Below are 20,283 nucleotides of genomic sequence, written 5' to 3'. Positions count from 1 at the left end.
CCCCACACCCACAGCCACCCATCTCTCTCCCTTTAAATGTGTGGAACCCGTGTTTCCTCCCAAGCCTGATCTCTGCAAGCTTGCAGGGAAATGCCAACTTCGTGCTCTTAAAAGGGAAACGCGGCTGCTCTTAAAGGGGAAATGCTGGCTCCTGCATTTAAAAGGGAAACGCCGGCTCCTTTAAGTGCAGGAAACTGCCGTTTCTGGAGATCTGGAGCATGGGCGGGGGGGGGGGGCGGACATCCCCAACATGACGTCATCATGTCAGGGATGCCCCGCCCCCTCCAGGAACACCCCCAAAGTCCCCTACTGGGGGTGAAAGATGGACTTGGCAACCCTATAGGGGACAGCATTGCAAAGGCGAGGTGCCACCAATGAAAAAGCCCTGTCTCTGGTCACCACACCCGCTTCTCCTCTGCAGATGTGGTCAGGGCACAGCTTGAGAAAAGGATCTTAACTGGTGGGCTGGACTGTATAGGCCGTGCCTAGAACTAGTGTAGTGGCCTATTCCCTGGCCCTCAGTCCTGTTCTACAGCAATAATATTGACCTACCTTTCAGGGCTGTTGTTAGCAACAGAGGTCCACAGTGGAGTCGGGTGTGCACTATTCTCCATCAGCTGCCATTTCCCCTGTGTTCTTCCTCTGCCACTCCATCGGAGGACTTTAAAAAACAGCCAGTAATTGCTATGGTACTATAGTGCATTATACATTATAATGCTCTAACACCATCTAGTAGCTCCTCTGAGTTCCCAGCTTCCTCTAAAGAAGATTCTCCAGCCCCTTTTGGTTGCAAAGGTAACAGGAAAGCGAACAATAAATCTGTATTTAACTCTCTCTCCCTCTCACATTGAACTTACGTGCATCATCATGTGGCTCACACTGGCACATTCGCTAGACAGCAGAGAATAGCTGCAGCTCCCTGTCGGGTGTTTGCTTGCTGCAAGCCTTGTGGTGGGACTGTATAATGTGTGAAACAGATTTTTATTTAAATAACAGGGCTTAAAAGTGCTTCACATTGTGCCAAAAGCCTTGTAAAGTGGATGGATCATGGACGTGGCTTGGCTGTGGAAGTTCCTTATCACAGCAAAGCATGTTTCTCTATCCCTCTTGGCTTTCTACCACCCAGCCCCTAAGAAAGTGTTCATTCTTCATCCCAGCTAATGTTGACTAATGTTGACCAATGTGCCTTGCTAATGTGATTGAACGGATCCAAGGCAGCAAGGTCATTAAACAGCAATGAGAGCAAGCTGCAAAGTAATTGTGGGCCTCCTTAGCATTAACGACACCTTCCTCAGCACTTCTGCACCTTCAGTAGGTTGACAGGGGTTGCGAGCACAGAATGGGTGTCAGAGGCAGTGTTCCCTCTAAGCTGAGTTAGTGTGAGCCAGCTCTCGGTTTTTTAGCCTCCGGCTCACACATTTTTGTCTCAGCTCAGGAAGGAGGGCTCCAGAGCAAACTAATTTTATGCAGTAGCCAAATTGCTTGATCACAACTATAATGCCCGTAGCTCACAAAGTAGAATTTTTGCTCACAAGACTCCTGTCAGGTTCCCAGTCAAATCACTCTTCACACACACTTTCTTTGGTGAAAGTTTTATTTGAAGATATGAGATGTTCAGGGTTCAAACTCTTTTGTCAGATCTGAGGTAAAAAGGCGGGAAAGCAATGTATAACTAAAACCTCACATTCCATTCATACACGTCAGCACTACTATCCAGACCATGAGAGATTATACGGTCTGCCCCTAGCCAAACACAGACTTGTCTTCAAGGATGCTCCCATGAGAAGAGCCATCCTTGAGGTGTCATAGAAGACTTACCAAAGCAAAACTCCCTAATTCTACCAGCCGTCCACCATTCACTCCCTCCCCCCCTAGGAATGCATTGGCAGGCAAGGGCCAGTGATAAGTGCACTGGGTTAATTAGCAGCTGGTAGTAGAAGCAAGTTAACAGCAGGTTCCAATACAACAGGTGCAGTAGCTCATAGGGATACAGATACAGTAACTCAGAGGCCCAAGCCTGACATACTGCCCTCCCAAGCCTCACCCCCCCCAGTTTATGCGGGTGATGGTGATGGAATTAGTTGATTAACTGGGCAGCCTTGATATGGTCTGCTAGAACCAATTCATTGTGTTCCGGCCCGAAGTCCTTCCATTTAACTAAATATTGCAGGCGGCCTCTAATACTCCGGGAGTCAAGGATAGCTTCCACCACATGGTGGAGTTGCCCATCGATCAGAAGAGGAGGCGGAACTGGTGGACAAGGTGCCCAGGGTGAGGGTCCCGGATCTTTTTTCAATAGGCTGAAATGAAACACAGGGTGCAAAGAACGAAGTGATTTAGGTCATTCAACTTCAACAGCCCCCTTATTGATCACTCGGGATACCTTAAATGGACCCACATATTTCTACCCCAATTTCGTCTTAGGTTGCAGACCCTTGATATGCTTTGTGGAAATATAGACAGAATCCCCTGGAGCTAAGTCCCACTCAGGGCTGCATTTGCCATCAGCGAACCTCTTATAATCCTCTTTAGCTTTATTTAATGTCATTTGTAACACACCCCAGTTCTTAGTTACATTAGACCACCAGAACTGTGCATCTCCTTTGATTGGCTCGCTTAAATCCACTGTGGTCCTCCCTCATACCCATGTACTGCCATGAAGGGAGTCATTCCAAAGGAGCTGTGAAGAGAGTTGTTATAACTGTATTTCGCAAAAGGTAAGCGTTTCAACCAATTGTCTTGTTGTTGATTAACATAACATCTCAGGAATTGTTCAAGAATTTGGTTGGTACGCTCTGTTTGTCCGTCCATCTTGGGGTGGTGACTGCTACTCACCCCCCTTTCCACCCCTAAAAGGGTAATGAATTCCTTCCAAAACTTGGCAATGAACTGAGTTCTGCAGTCAGATAGGACCTTCTTTGGCAAACCATGCAACCTTATGACGTGCTGTAAAAACATGGTTGCGAGCTGTTTAGCAGTAAGGATTTGTTTACATGGGACGAAATGGGCTTGCTTTGAGAATAAATCAATGACTACCCACACCACTGTTTTCCCCTGACTGTCAGGCAAGTCAGTAATAAAGTCCATAGAGATTAATGCCAAAGGGCATTCGGGTGTTTCTAGTGGATGGAAATGACTGGGCACTTTACCTCCCCTCTGCTTACTCATTATATTTATTTATTTATTTATTTATTTATCATTCGACTTGATATACCGCCCTAACCCCCATAGGGGTCTCTGGGCGGTTTACAATTCTTGGGTGCTAGTCACCTATATCAACCCTAACTACGGCCACATCAGTTCAAGGGAGGGGCTGCCTACCAGCACCCTGGTGGAGGCTTGGTGTCGTTCACTTTTCCCGGCTCGGCTTCTTCTTTCGGCTGTGAGATGTCCCAGTGCTTAGGCAGACAGGCGGATGGATGGATCGCCGGCGACGTTGTCCTCAGCCCGACTGTGTCCTTCCGGCTCCGCGCACCTCTGGATGACGTCACTGCGCCTCCATCCTCTGTCGACGACAGCTGCCCTGCTCTTCCGCTGCTGGCCACCAGGGATCAGTCCCCTTCTGGCTCTGCTGCCGCCGCTTGCCTCCTTCAGTGTTACACCGCCTCCTCCTCCTCCGATCGTCCGCCGCTGCAGCCGCCGTTCTCACCGTCGCCATTGCCACCGCCGCCACTCCACACACACCTCCATGGGACTTAACTACATACATGGAAATGTCTTTTCTCATCCCTGGCCACCAAAACTGCAGTTGTATTAAATGCAACATTTTTAAATAACCAAAATGTCCCGGCATTTGGAGCGGTGGCGCAGGCAGTAAATGCCTGCAAGTAATCCTGCAGCCGGGGTGAGCTCCCGGCCCTCGTCCTAGCTCCTGCCCACCCAGCGGCTCGAAAGCCCTTAAAGTGGCAATTAGACAAATGGGTACCCATTTGGAGGGCAGCGGCGGCGGCGAACAATGAGCGAGCCGGCAGAAAAAGAACATGGCGACAGATCGGCGGCAAAAATGGCAGGCAACTCGTGGAGGCGTGGTCCAGGTGGCTTGGAGGCGTGGTGATGTAAGTGCGGTCAGAGCCTGTGGGACAGAGACCAGTGCAACTCATCGCGCAGCCGCGTGCCATGGAGGGCCATCCCAGGGGAGCCGAGCCAAAGAGAACAGACCTCCGCCGGGAAAAAAAGACACTACTGCTTGGTTCCAGCAAAGACCCGCCTCAGAAAGAAAAAGATCTACGCTGCTTAAAGGTGCCTGGTAAGGCATACATCTCCCCTGAATATATGTGGCCCTAGTTAGACGATTAAATATATGTGTAAACCGCTCCGAGCCTTCGAGAAGGAGCGGTATAGAAATGTGATGAAATAAATAAATAAATAAATTATCATGACTTTGACTTAATATTTCACCTCTCAGTGAATCAGGCACATAGGTTTTGTCCCCCCTACACCAGCTGCCATTCTCTTGGGGTTGCAAACCCTCTTTCGTTACAATTTCCAGATCATGAGGGGTGAACGCAACTTTTAGTTTCTCTAACCATACATCTGGTTCTGCCCCCCCCTCAAATTTCACTTGGCTGTGCATCATTACCGCTCCCCCCAACTGGGCAGGGGAAAATACAGTGTCAGTGACCTCATTACGTTGGCTAGCATGTTGCGGGAGAGTGCATCAGCCAAAAAATTTGACTTCCCTGGGAGGTACTTGATAGTGAAGCGAAACTTGGAGAAGAACTCTGCCCACCATACTTGTTTTGCATTCAACTGGCGGAGCGTTCTAAGGGCTTCTAAGTTCTTATGGTCAGTCCACACCTCGAAAGGCACCCAGGCCCCTTCCAACCAATGGCGCCATGTAGTAAGGGTCAATTTCACAGCCACTGCCTCCTTATCCCACACTGCCCAATTACGCTCAGCTTCTGAAAACTTTTTTGAAACATAGGCTAGTGGGTGCAGCTTCCTGTCTGCACCCCTTTGCAAGATTGCCCCCCCCATTGCCACATCGGAGGCATCACCTTGTACAATGAACCCTTTATTTTCATCAGGGTGGTATAAGATGGGCTCAGAAGTGAACAGTTTTTTCAAATCCTCAAAGGCTTGCTGGTATTTCGAGGTCCAAGGTAACTTACTTCCCCCTTTGCACACATCTGGGTCCTTCCTTCCCCTTAGTCTTTAGTAAGTCAGTGAGGGGTAATGACACTTGGGCAAAATTGGGGATGAAGGCACGATAAAAATTGGCAAACATGAGAAATGACTGGAGTTGCATCTGAGTTTGGGGGGGCTCCCACCCCACTACATCCTGTACTTTCTTGGAGTCCATCCCCAACCCCTGCTGTGATATGCGATAGCCCAGGAAATCTATCTCAGTCTGATGAAACTTGCATTTAGACAGTTTGGCATACAAATAATGATCATAAAGGGCTATTAGGACTTCACGCACTAGCTTCATGTGTGAGTCTATGTCTTGCATGTACACCAACACATCATATACAACAAATATATACAACAACCCCCTTTAATAAATGCTTGTGCAGTACTTCGTTTATCAAATTCACAAACACTCCTGGAGCCCCTGCTAATCCAAAGGGCATTACCAAATATTCGAACTGTCCCAGAGGGGTATTGAACACAGTCTTATGTTCATCACCTTCCCGTATGCGCACTTTAAAGTAGGCGTCTCTCAAATCCAATTTAGTAAATATTTTCCGTTTGGCTACTTTGGCTACTTTGGCTAATAAGTCTTTTATTAGAGGCAATGGGTAGACATTTGACATGGAGACTGCGTTGAGACCTCGATAATCTGTGCACAACCGCAGCTCCCCATCCTTCTTTTTCTGGAAGAGAACGGGGGCCACAAAAGGAGAGGTGGCTGGCCTGATAAAGCCCCATTTCAGGTTCTTATCAATGAACCACCGTAATTCCTCTCACTTGGTGGAATTAATTGCATACAACTTTCCTTTAGGCAAAGGAGGCAGGGTGGCACCATATGTCAAGAATGAATACACTTGCACTGAAATTCAGGATTTTGAGAGTTGCCCTGTTTAAAGTGTATGGGTAAGGATAGATGGAGGGAAAAAAGAAGGGGGTATTGTTGTGGGGGTATACAGACCTCTGAGCCAACCGGAGGAACTGGATGATGCATTTGTACAATAGCTTGCTAAACTTTCACAGAGACAGGATGTTGGGGTTATAGGAGATTTCAACTATCCAGATATTTGCTGGAAATCTAACTCTGCTAGACATGGGGCATCCCACAGATTCTTGAATAGTCTTGTGGACAACTTCATCTCTCAGAAGGTGGAGGTGGGAACCAGGGGATCTGCTATCCTAGATTTAATCCTAACAGGGAAGAACTGGTTGATGAAGTGAACATTGTGGGATCCTTGGGGAGTAGTGACCATGTCAGCTTGAAATTTGACACAGAGAAGAATGTGAAACCAGGACATAGCAGGACTCATATTCTGGACTTCAGGAAAGCTGATTTAAAAAAGAGAAATATTAGGTAGGATCCCATGGCTGGAAATGCTGAGGGGGAAAACTTTGTTGGTCTTAAAGGTGCCTGGTAGTTCTGCTGTGTAGTTGGGGCACCTAATCACACTAAGCTCTCCCTCGTTCCCTCCCTCCCTGCCTCCTTTTCGGGTGGAGCCTCAGCCAGTGGAAGGAAAGAAAGGCTTCCCTTTGTCTTCTGTATACGATTGAGGCAGCCTGGCCAGGAAGCGAGCTCTGGCTGGTTCCCTCCCTCCCCCTGGGAAGAGGAGGGGGAGGAGACTCAGCCAGTGCGTTACTAGACTCTCTCAATTGCACAGGAGAGGCTTGCCTATCTATCTCTCCTTTGCAACTGAGAGAGTCAAGTAAAGTAAGCTGTGATGCAGCAGCAGCAGCAGAACTGGAAAAGGAAGCGGGAAACGGCCGGGGCCTTGTGAGCTGGATTGCAGCCCTATGAGGGCCTGATCCGGCCTCCGGGCCAAATGTTTGACACCCCATGGCTTAGAGGGAGCATTGGTCAGAGGCACCAGTAGAATGACTCAAACCTTCAAGAAATGTTAACAGGTAAACATTGCTAGGGGATGGCACTAGGGTTGCCAGGTCCGGTGATCGTGCCAGTGTGGGAGGGATTTTCTGAGAGTGGGGGTGAAGCACCACAATATACTGATGTCACGCTAGGGTTGTCAGTGTCAGACTCTTGAACAAACTTACTCCCAACAGCATCCTCTTAGCAGTGATTTGTTTATTGAGATATGAAGATGTTTCAAGCTAAGATGATCTGGGTCAGAACTGACCCTCTTGGCACCAGTTCTGAAACAGCCCCTCCTTGTGACCAGTCCAAACATATCAACACATCCAGCCCGCCAAAATCTACTATGCACCGTTAGCCCTCCCCAGCACCTGCAAGCTTAGTATCTAGCAGTGTCTGGGGTCCAAGGTCAAGCACATATTCTTTCCAGAGACAGGAGGCCCCGCTTAACACAGTTACAAGCTAGCACAAGTCTTAGCAAAGCAGTCTCCACACCCACACACTCACACACTCACATGCTCACATACTCCTCCCTCCCAACCAGAATGACACAGGAAAATAGGCATACAGAATCAGAGAAAATCAAGAACTCCATGGCAAACAAGGCTCGAGTTTGACAGCCAGGTACAATTGTCCTGGTAGCAGGGGGTAGGAGGGAGCCATCCAGGAGTGGGGGGCAGGGTGATGTCGCTGCATGTGACATCATTGGCTCTATGACATCACATGGAAGTTATGTCATCACATTGGGGATGTCATGCATTGATGCTCTAGCATTTTGACTAAGACTCTATGGTTACCACAGAAGTGACATCATCACACTGGGGACATCGCATGCATTGATGCTCTAGTATTTTGGCTGAAACTCTATGGTTACTATAGCATTTTTGGCTAAAATGATAGAGTGTTGACACGTGACATATCCATGTGACATCCCCTCAGTGTGACATCATCATGCTGACCACGTTGGTGTGCAAGGGGCCTCTTTGGGGTGGGGCTTCCCCCACCAGCCAGTTGGCCATAGGCAGATTGGAGCCCAACAAATTGAGGGATCCCCTGGCTAGACCAGGTGGTCTGGCAATCCCTAGATGGCATGACTGTGGCTGGCAACGTGGAAGTGATGTCATCATGTCAGCAATGTTGGGAATGATGCTCTGCTTTTTGGGCAAAACTCTTTGGTAAAATCACCCTCAAACCATAGAGTTTTGCCCAAAAATGAGACCGCCACCACATGATGTCAGCACATCACTTTTGGGGGTGGATTTTCCACTCCTAGCCAGCTGGCCAGTGGTGGGCAGGAGCCTGAAAAACTAGGGGATCTCCCATCTCCAAATGGGGGAATGGCATCCCTAGATGGCATGACTGTGGCTGATGGCCAGTGTGAATGGAATTGTCAGCATGAATGGCATTGTCCAAAGCTGTATTCTGTTAGGCCTCGTCAACTCATACCTAGATCTCACATGGTTGTTACACTATAGCAGGGGATCCCAACATGATGGCTGTGGGAATCATGGTGCCAGCACCTTTCCTGGTGCTTGCCTAGTGTTTTTAGAAATCGGATAGAGCCAGGTGGGGCTTTTGCCCAGCAAGGTTTCTATTAGCCATTGGAGATTTGATTGGCTTTGCAGATTTTTTAAAATGTTGCCTGCAGGCTCAAAAATATCTTCAGTATGTGATTGAAGTTAAGCTGTGGCAACCATTTTGTGGCTGGCTCAGCCTCCTGTGGCAGCCATTTTGTGGCTGTGCCCACCATGCTGTATCAGAATTCCCAAGGTACCTGCAGGCTCAAATGTTTTGGGGATCCCTGAACTATAGCAATCATTTGTAACTGGATTTTCTTATGTGGGCAATCCAATCCAATTGCAGTTGATGGTTTTAGTGCAATGATAGCACACTATCCTACAGCATGTGGATGCAGCCTCATGTAAAACAAACACACACCCAAATGGGAGTCTCGTGGCACCCTCAAAAACTGCAATCCTATGCAGTGTTATTGGAAAGAGAGTCCTCGTCGGAAGACACCGAGTCCAATTTGCCACTGGATTTGCTGTGATCTTCTTCCTTCTCGACCTCGGCTGTCTCTCCCAGCTGCACTCTCAAGAACTCACATGCTTTGGAAACAGAGTCAATCTTTTCTTTTTTATCGTGTAGTTTGAAAATGACTCCTTCTGGAATTAACCACCTGCAGACAATACTGTTTGTTTGTAGAAAAAGGATTAAGTCTTTATATTTCTTCCTCTTTTGCTTTATTTCAAATGGAATGTCTTTTAAAATCCTGATGGTATTGTCCCCGATTTTCAAGGGTGTTCCTGTAGTTGCTTTCAGGATAGAACCCCTCACATGCCTCTTCAAGAATCTGACCACTATTTCCCCAGGTAGGTTATTCTTCTTAATGTACACGGAATAGGACCTGTAGACCACATCCATTTCACTTGCAAGATACTCTGCTTTCAAATCTGTAACTGGGGCTAATGCTTCACTCAGGAGTTGCTTTAGATTCTCACCTTTTAATTCTGGGACCCCTTGAAACCGTAGGACCAAATTTGCTTTCTCCATTTGCAGCTGTAAAAGTTGTGATTCTTCCGAAGCTTGTTTCTTTTCCAGCTTTTGCACCTTTTTCTTGACTTTTTTAGTGTTGGCGCCCATTTCCTTCACCTTCTCTTCTGCTGAGTAATCTCTACAGAGCATTCTCCAGTATTTCAAAGATAAAGGAAATCATACAAGAAAATGGGAACATGTCATGTGACATTGTCAATGTTACAGTAAAGGCAGAGATGCCAGAAAACATCCAAGATCCCATTATGAAGAAGCTTCTCATTGTGGCAATGCTATATTTGCATCTGTTCTTCTTCTCCTTTTCTTCTCCTTTTCTAATCCCCCTCCAAATAGTTTACCTGGAGTTCATTATGCCTCTTGTGCAAAAGTTGAAGAGAATACTCTTTTGCATTGTTGTTGTTGTTCAGTCGCACAGTTGAGTCCGACTCTTCGTGACCCTATGGACCACATCACACCAGGCCCTCCTGTCTTCCGCCGTCCTCCGGAGTTTGCTTAATTTCATGTTCGTTGCTTCAATAACACTGTCTAACCATCATCCTTTGCTGTCCCCTTCTTCTTTTACCTTCAGTCTTTCCCAGCATCCAGAGAGTGCTCCCATCTCATTTGGTGGCCAAAGTATTTGAGCTTCAGCTTCAGTATCTGGCCTTCCAGGGAACAGTCAGGGTTGATTTCTTTTAGGACTGACTGATCTGATCTCCTTGCAGTCCAAAGGACTCTCAAGAGTCTTCTCCAGCATCATTAGCACTGTTAAATTCTCAGTTCTGAGGATTTTCTCTCACTCTATGTAGGCTTCTAAATGTCATGGAATGTGGCTCTAAGCAACAAGCACATGTGCAAACTTAAGAAAAATGCACAAGTGACTGTATTGGCAGGTACTGCACGCACGAATTACAATCCCATATCAGCACCAATGTTCCCTCTAAGCTGTGGGGTCTTGTGAGCAAAAATTCTACTTTGTGAGCTACTGGCATTAAAGTTGTGAGCGAGCAGTTTGGCTACTGCATAAATTAGTTTGCTCTGGAGCCATCCTTCCTGAGCTAAGAAAAAAATGTGTGAGCCAGAGGCTAAAAAACTGAGCTAGCTCACACTAACTCGGCTTAGAGGGAACACTGATCAGCACACAGGTCCAAATGCCCCTTTACAAAGCCCAGCCAAACTGTTGTTTGCAAGCATATTAAATACAACTGATGCTACAGGCTCTGGTCCAGGAAAGCTTCAAGCACGATTTGTTAGTTGTGAAGGTATCTCAAATAGGTATCCCTCTGGTGTATATACCAGTGGTACACTAATATGGGCGCCTGGCTCCGACAGAGACAGCTCCCTGTTGAAGGCCTACTTGGGGGCAAATGCAGATGGGTTGCTGTGTATTGTGCAAAGTGCCAAAGATTTTGAGGTGGGTAAAAGACACGGGCAGGAAAGGCAGAATGAACTCGTGGGCACTCCATGAAACTGCAGAGCGGTCGGGTGAGAACGGATAAAAGGAAGTACTTCTTCACCCAAAGAGTGATTAACACTTGGAATTCACTGCCACAGGAAGTGGTGGGTGCTACAAGCATGGACGGCTTCAAAAGGGAATTAGATAAGCATATGGAGCAGAGGTCCATCAGTGGCTATTAGCCACAAGGTATAGCTAGGGGCTCTGGGGCAAGTGATGCTCTGTCTTCTTGGTGCTTGGGGGGGGGGTCAACAGTGGGAGGGCTTCTAATGTCCTGGCCCCACTGCTGGACCTCCTGATGGCACTGGTATTTCTGGCCACTGTGTGACACAGAGTGTTGGACTGGATGGGCCTTTGGCCTGATCCAACATTGGCGTCTCTTATGTTCTTATGTTAATGAATAAAACGCAAAAAGCAGAATGAATAGCAGAATTCTGCAAAAAGCAGAATGAATAAAATGGCATTGTATTAAACTTGATTGAACTGTTCCCACTTTTTCCTGACTGTACAATATACAGTCCTTGGGTCAGCCACGATAGCTGTCAGTCAAATGTCTGCTTACGAGTTCCTCAGTGAGAAACCAGTTCTCAAGTACATACGGCTCAATTCAGATCTGGACTGCGGTGCACAGGGAGAGGATACTTTTGCAATGCCCCCTGAGCCATTTTTTCCTTCCTGAAACAGCCCATAGGAAAGGTCATTTGCCCCAATGGGGACCCCTCATGTACCCCATCAGCAAACATGAAGCCCCCAACAGGGCAAGTAGAGCTCTCCTGGGAGCCATTTCAGGTTGAGAAAATGGCATGGCGGAGGGGGGGGGGCATAGGCTCCTTCTCCTGTCTGCTGTAGTTCTCACCTGAACTGAGCTCCACGTGCCTGGAAATTGAATTCCCAGTGGGGAACTTGCAAGCAGACATGGATTGTGTGGACGCATGGGAAACGTAATGTACAGTCTGGCTCTCAGTTCTAAGCTGTAAAAAGATGACCCTAAAAGGCTTATATACTCATTGGACTTTGGGGGGAAAAATCCACCCCCAAATCTCTAGGTATTTCCCAGCCCAGACCGGGCAACCATAGCTGGAACCAATGTTCCCTCTAAGCTGTGGAGTCTTGTGAGCCAAAATTCTACCTGGTGAGCTACTGGCATTAAAGTTTTGAGCGAGCGATTTGGCTGCTGCATAAATTAATTTGCTCTGGAGCCATCCTTCCTGAGAGAAGACAAAAATGTGTGAGCCGGAGGCTAAAAAACTGTGAGCTAGCTCACACTAACTCAGCTTAGAGGGAACACTGGCTGGAACCATAAGACGCCTCTCTTTGTGCCCTTGCTGACTGCCCCGGAAAAGCAGCACTTGAGCTCCAAGGGCAAAGGCACATGACCGTTAATGAATCATGCCCTGCAAAGACCGCCAAAAACACTGGCGTGGATCATCCCCCTATTCTCCTGCTCCACTGTGCAAAGTTTGAAGTTTTCCTCCATCCTAAGGAGTCTTCTTCCAACTTATATGGCTCTTCTGCTGTAGGAAAACCCACTTACTTTGGAGGAAGCCTCCTCTGGTTGGATCCATCCCACTAGCTAAAGGACCTGTCACAAAGCAGCAAGAGGGCTCAGCCACTTGGCCCACCCTAAATTAAGTACAAATAACAACATTTGGCATTGTTATTGTACTTCCACTGTTCAATGAGCTTTACTTACAATCTCATAGTAATCCCTACAACAACCATGTAAGGTAGCCTAATATTATGATTCTCATAGCAGAATAGAGGCTGTAAGAGGACTGCATGAGAAAGTAATTCTAATCAGGTCTACTTAGAAGTAAGTTCCATTTTATTCAATGGGCTTACTCCCAGGAAAGTGTTTTTAGGATTGCAGCCCTAGTAAATTTATGGCTGCTTTGAGATATTTATTGGCTTTACTTACAGTCCACTTTTCTTGCTGAGACTCAAGGTGGATTCTCACTGGGACTCAAGGCAGATTTCAAAGTATAAAAACAATGCAATTCAATCGGACGGCAATATAACATCCAAGGAACAATGCAATAGGATTACGAAATTGGACAACCCCCCCCCCATTAACATGTGACTTACTGTAAACAAAGCAGAAATTGGATTACAAAAGTAGAAGGCAATGTAGCCAGAGCAAGTGAATATAAAGGCTACAGCCCATCCTTCTTCCTTAAAAAAAGTGCCCTCCTGAACCATTCCATTATACCACAGCTCTATTTCCTTCATCAAAACACCTTTCTTGACGTTTCCATTTTGCACATTCTAGGGAATGATGTAAACCTTCCTGGCTTCCTAAGGAAAGATATAAACCAGATCCACAGCTCGTTTGCATTGACATGACGCCACACCTTACCTTTCACAAAATCTGCATACCTCACCCACCCATTTGTAAAAAACCAGCTGTTTTCTCTGCAAAGTGAACAGAAGTGATCCAGATATGGAAACTGGGGGACTTTTAGGAATCACAGAAGGGGAAAACAATGGAGAAATCCCACCCCAAATCTCCTCCAGGAATCGATATAAGCTCTCAGGCTCTTGAGCAAGTTTATATTTCTTCCCCTCCTTTCCCCCCTTTAACTGACTCTCAACATTCTGGACTCCTCCAGCATACTCAGTCCTAATCAGGTGGCATGGGGGTGTGTGTCTCTTCTTTACATAAATGACTAGTCACGTCATTCTGGGACTCTGTGGTGTCCCCACCCCAAGCATATAGAGATCCCATCCTAGGGAGGCCAAGTTGTCTGCTTTGGACAGCAGCCTCCTGACCTCCACTTTGATCCCTTGCTGCTGCAGTGTGGGAAACATGGGGGACTGAGATAGCCTCCTGAGATGCTGCAATGTCACTTCTGGCTGCATAGCTGGAACTGGAAGTGGTCACTTCGTCGCATGACATTCTAGGATACTCCTGAAACACTACCATGGATTTTTACCGAAGAGTTTTGGGGAAATCCTATGGTTCCCCATGACATGGTGCTGTCACTACTGGTTGTAAAATCAAGGGAAGAGACATTGTGGCATTATGGGAAAGCACTTGGGTGAGTATCTGCCCCCCTAGTTTCCTGGGGGTTGCTAGCAGAAGGTTGATAACCCTGTCCCTACCTCGCCTGTGTGCAGTTTGCCTTTGCTGCTTTCCTGATCGACACAGAGGCCGATTGGATAGAGCCATGCACAGCCAACAACTTGAACTGTGCTTAGTCAGCTTTATTAACCTCAACCCAGCCGTGGTGACCCTGAGATGGGTGGAGGTATTAATGCCTTGCCCTTGGTTTCACACATCTTTGGCAGCACCCTCTTTTCAAAGAAGATGTAAGTGGCTGGATTATTGCAACACTTGATATTCTGCTGCCAGGGAAGGCAGGAAGACAGGTCTGATGTGAAAGGGATACTTTATTAAACACCTGATTAACTTTGGCAGCAGCTGTTGGGTTGATTAAGAAAGTGAGGGAAAAGACTGTTATCTCTGCTGATGCAGCGGTTGGAAGGGAGGGGGCTGAGAAATCCTGCAATCTGGCATTATTTCTTAATGACCCATTTGTCTCCGTGAGACTCATTAAGATTCTAGGAGAGATGGGAGTTGCCTCCAGCTACAGCAGAGCAGTAATTCCTCCAGCGGTTATTAGAGAACTCAGGTTGGTCGGTCAGTCACAGATCCCTCTCTCATCCACATGTGTCTCCCAAACATGCATGTGGCTTTCCATCCAGTTGATTAATTCCTTGCCTTCCAGTCTTACCCACAAATTTCCAAGCTTCACAGTCATGAGGGCTAGAAACTTGCTAGCAAACTCACAAAAGCCACACAATACGTTCAGAAGAACACGCTGTCCAGTCATAACTGACTCCTGCCAATCCCATCCATTGGATGTTCCAGTCAAGAGACAAAGAGAGGTGGTTTGCCATTGCCTTCCTCTGCATAGCAACCCCTGTTATCCTTAGTGGTTTCCCACCCAAGTACTGATTGTGACTGACCCTGGTCCATGTGGACAAGGGGGATCCAATAGATATTGTTTACCTTGACTTCCAGAAAGCTTTTGATAAAGTTCCTCATCAAAGGCTCCTAAGCAAGCTCAAAAATCATGGGATAAAAGGACAAGTCCTTTTATGGATCAAAAACTGGCTAATTAATAGAAAACAGAGAGTGAGTATAAATGGGCAGTTCTCCCAGTGGAGGGGTGTAAGCAGTGGGGTACCACAGGGATCAGTACTTGGTCCACTGCTTTTTAACTTGTTCATTAATGATTTGGAGTTGGGAGTAAGCAGTGAAGTGGCTAAATTTGCGGATGATACGAAGTTGTTCAGGGTGGTGAAAACCAGTGAGGATTGTGAGGCACTCCAAAGGGATCTGTCAAAGTTGGGCGAGTGGGCGTCAACATGGCAAATGGGGTTCAATGTGGCCAAGTGCAAGGTGATGCACATTGGAGCCAAAAATCCTAACTATAAATACACGTTGATGGGGTCTGAACTGGCAGAGACAGATCAAGAGAGAGATCTTGGAGTTGTAGTAGATAACTCACTGAAAATGTCGAGACAGTGTGTGACTGCAATAAAGAAGGCCAATGCTATGCTGGGGATTATTAGGAAGGGTATTGTAAACAGATCAGCCAATATCATAATGCCGCTATATAAATCAATGGTGCGACCTCATCTGGAATACTGTGTGCAATTCTGGTCACCACACCTTAAAAAGGATATTATAGCTTTGGAAAAAGTGCAGAAAAGAGCAACTCGAATGATAAAAGGGTTGGAACACTTTCCCTATGAGGAACGGTTAAGGCGCTTAGGGCTCTTTAGCTTGGAGAAACGACGACTGAGGGGTGACATGATTGAGGTTTATAAGATTATGCATGGGAAAGAGCAGGTAGAGAAAGAGGTACTTTTCTCCCTTTCTCACAATACAAGAACCCGTGGGCACTCCATGAAATTGCTGAGCGGTCGGGTTAGAACGGATAAAAGGAAGTACTTCTTCACCCAAAGAGTGATTAACACTTGGAATTCACTGCCACAGGAAGTGGTGGCAGCTACAAGCATGGACGGCTTCAAAAGGGAATTAGATAAGCATATGGAGCAGAGGTCCATCAGTGGCTATTAGCCACAAGGTATAGATAGGGACTCTGGGGCAAGTGATGCTCTGTCATCTTGGTGCTTGGGGGGGGTCAACAGTGGGAGGGCTTCTAATGTCCTGGCCCCACTGGTGGACCTCCTGATGGCACTGGTATTTCTGGCCACTGTGGGATACATAGTGTTGGACTGGATGGGCCTTTGGCCTGATCCAACATTGGCATCTCTTATGTTAAATAAATAAACAAACAAACAATGTGACTGGTCACACCCTTCCCCATGGCAGCCATTTTGTGGTGATGGCCACTACCCATTCTCAACATTCCAAAAGTGCATGCACTTTCCAGAAGTCTGGTGGCCTTGGTGTAAAACATTATGGTGCATCAGAGAATCTCCATGGTAACCAATGGTGTCCACATTCTTGTTTTAGTTAACAAACAGTGCCTATAACCATAGGTACCACTGGTGTCCAACCACCAATGGTGTGAAGTCTTTGCAACTCGGTTTTTTAAGGAAACTTGTTTACCATTATTGAGCAACTCCTTGAGGAAGCCGTATTCAGCTTCCCCATAGTTTTCACACATGAAGCTGCCTTATACTAAATCAGACCACTAGTCCATCAACGCCAGTATTGTCTGGCAGACTGGCAGCAGCTTTCCAGGGTCTCAGGTAAAGGTCTTTTCACATCAACTACTGCCTGGTCTTTTTAACTGGGGATCAAATCTGGAACCTTCTGAATGTCAAACTACCACTAAGCTGCAGCCCTTTGGTGACCAACATCTCAACCTGTTGGTCCTTAACCAAATGAAAACTCAGACTGTACTTAGGTATGTCCCAGGGTTGCCATCACCATCATGGGAAATTCCCGGAGATTTGGAGGCAGTGCCTGGGAAGGGCAGAGTTTTGGGAACGGAGCTCAGCAGGGATATCATTTTATCGACTCTTCCCTCTGAGGCTACTGTTTCCTCCAGCAGAAGTATGTTGTATGGAGATCAGTTGTAATTCTGGGAGAATTCCAGGCCCCACATGGACCAGCTGGCAACCCTGGTATGTTCACCACCATTACCCGAATCTCTCCACCACTGCCTCCATTGCTTTTCCTGTTTTAGAAATGTAGATTAAAACCCAAACATCCACAGTGATGAAACTGATTGGAATTAAGATTCAGGACAGACACAAGAAAGCACTTCTTCATGAAAATGATACGTAATGTCTGGAAGTTGCTGGGGCGTGGTGGGCCCTTGGAATTAGACAAGATGGACCAGAAGAAGAAAAGTCTCTCAATAGCTATTAGTCATGACAGCTAAATAGAAGTTCAGAGGCGGCAACTTCTGATTACCAGTTTCCTGGAGGAGGTGGTGGTAGGAAGTGCCATCAAGTCACAGCTGACCTGTAGGGTTTCCAAGGCAAGAGGCAAACAGAGGTGGGCAACCAAATAAGGGGGAGGCTGTTGTCCTCATACCTTGGGGGCCTTTCACAAACACCTGGCTGACCTCTGTTGGGGACAGGTTGCTGCACTAGGTGGATCAACAGCAGGGTTGCCAACTCCCAGTTGGGAAATTCCTGGAGATTTGAGGGTAAAGCATGAGGACAGCGGGCTTTTGGTAGGGGAGGGACCTCAAATGGGGCATAATGCCATAGTCCACCCTCCAAAGCAGCAGTCTTTCTCCAGGGGAAGTGATCTCTGTTGTCTGGAGAGCAGTTGTAATTCCAGAAGATCTCCAGGCCCCACCTGGAAGTTAGCAATCCTAGTAATCAGTCTGACCTGGCAGGGCTTTTCTTATTGCAAAGAATCATAGAATCATCATAGAATGTTAGAGTTGGAAGGGACCTTGCAGGTCATCTAGTCCAACCCCTGCACTCTGCAGGAGCATAGCTGAAAGATAGCCCTACAACATACCCGACAGATGGTCGTCCAGCCTCCGCTTAAAAACGTCCAGCGAAGGAGCATCCACCACCTCCCGAGGCAGTCTGTTCCACTGCTCAACCACTCTTACAGTTAGGAAGTTTCTCCTGATATTTAGCCGGTAACAACTCCCTTGTAATTTCCACGCATTAGATCTAGTCTTGCAATCCGGAGCAAGAAAGAACAGATCTACTCCATGTTCTACATGACAGCCCTTCAAATACTTGAAGACTGCAATCATGTCCCCTGTAAGCCTTCTCTTTCCCAGGTTAAACATAACCAACTCTTTCAGCCTTTCCTCATAAGACTTGGATTCCAACCCTTTCACTATCTTGGTTGCTCTCTTCTGGACACGCTCGAGCTTGTCAAATCCTTCCTAAAATGTGGTGCCCAAAACTGGACACAGTACTCCAGGTGAGGCCTGACCATAACAGAATAGAGCGGAACTACCACCTCCCGTGATCTGGACACAATGCTTCTGTTAATGCATCCTAAGATTGCATTAGCTTTCTTCACAGTCACATCGCACTGCAGGCTCATGTTTAGCTTGTGATCAACCAGAACACCTAGATCCCTTTCACATTCGCTGCTGTCAAGCCAAGTCCCTCCCATTCTATATCTGTGCCTTCGATTTTTTTGTATCTAAGTGTAGGACTTCGCATTTATCTATATTGAAATTCATTTTATTTGTCTCAGCCCACTGTTCCAGCCTATCTAGATCATTTTGAATCCTGACTCGGTCTTCTTCAGAATTAGCAATCCCACCCAGCTTCGTGTCATCTGCAAATTTGATAAGCATTCCCTCTATGTCTTCCTCCAGGTCATTTATAAAAACACTGAACAGCACCGGGCCCAGGATGGAGCTCTGTGGCACTCCATTCGAGACTTCCCTCCACGTAGACGCAGAGCCATTTATGAGCACTTGTTGGGTATGATTTTTCAACCAACCATGAACCCATCCAATGGTTGCACCATCCAGCCCACACTTAACCAGCTTATTCTCAAGGATATTATGAGAAACTTTGTCAAATGCTTTACTGAAATCTAGATACACTATGTCTACAACATTGCCAGAGTCAACCATTTTAGTAACTCTGTCAAAAAAAGGGGATGAGGTTGGTCTGGCATGACTTATTATTGAAAGAAAGAAAGAAAGAAAGAAAGAAAGAAAGAAAGAAAGAAAGAAAGAAAGAAAGAAAGAAAGAAAGAAAGAAAGAAAGAAAGAGATTGTAAGCAATGGGCAAGGGCTCTTGATCAGTGGTTTCCAACCTTTTTGGAATGGTACCTCACAAGTCCAAATTGGTCACACAGCAGATATTTTTAAGACTTTTAACACTGTATTGCACTAGAGAGAACTCATCTTAATTTTATGGACCTACACTAGGATTGTTGGCAGTAATGAATTGTTAGTCCAATAGAAAATCTTTTGATTCTCTAATTACATATTTTATATATTGCAACAAAATGGCCCAGGAAGGTGCTTTTATAAAGGGAACAGGATTATGAAATATACCACTGTATATAGTATGTATTATCTGTTTGTTGTATGCATTATCCTATTCTCACTGACTCATTTTCATGCTTATGTAATACCATTTTCTGCATTGTTTACCATGCAATGTCTATAGATCCAGTTGGTCAGCCATGTTGGTCTGAGACAGTACAACAAATTTAGAGTCCAATGGCACCTTTAAGACCAACAAAGGTTTATTCAAGGTATGAGCTTTCCTCTGCATGTACACTTTATCAAATACAGGGCTCTAGTCGGGGGGGAGCTCTCAGGTACGGAGCTCCGGAAGAGAACCTCTAGGGGGCGGGGCGGTCACGTGGTGAAGCCCCGCCCCCTTCTTTACCCCGCCCTCTGCTTCGATCCTCATTCCGTTTGGGAATGAGGATGAAGCAGGAGGGTAAGTAGCCAGGCCTTCTGACACACTTCCGGTGATGTCAGGGGGTGTGGCCTTCTGCCACTTCCGGTGATGTCAGGGGGCGTGGCATATGCAAATAAGTTATGCTAATGAGTTATGCTAATGAGCTCCGGCAGCTCTTTTTCTACAACAAGACCCCTGATCAAATACATTAGAATGGCAGTCAAGGTTCAAACTTATAGCAAGAGAATGAACAGCAAATTCACATGCAACATGATGATGATCAAGATAAAGTGAAACTAAATAACAAGTACCAGACATGGCTAGATAGTGTAACTGTAGGCTTGCAGGTGCTGGGGGAGGGTTAACGAAGCACAGTAGTTTTGGCAGGCTGGATGTATGGGTGTGATTGGCCAGGTCACTGAGGGGGGGGGGGGGTGTTTGAATTATGTATAATAAAAGAACTGGC

Source organism: Gekko japonicus, unplaced genomic scaffold (genome assembly GCF_001447785.1).
Source record: "Gekko japonicus isolate JY-2015 unplaced genomic scaffold, Gekko_japonicus_V1.1 scaffold180, whole genome shotgun sequence".
NCBI classification, from domain to species: Eukaryota; Metazoa; Chordata; class Lepidosauria; order Squamata; family Gekkonidae; genus Gekko; species Gekko japonicus.
Note: the sequence above shows the minus strand (reverse complement) of the source record.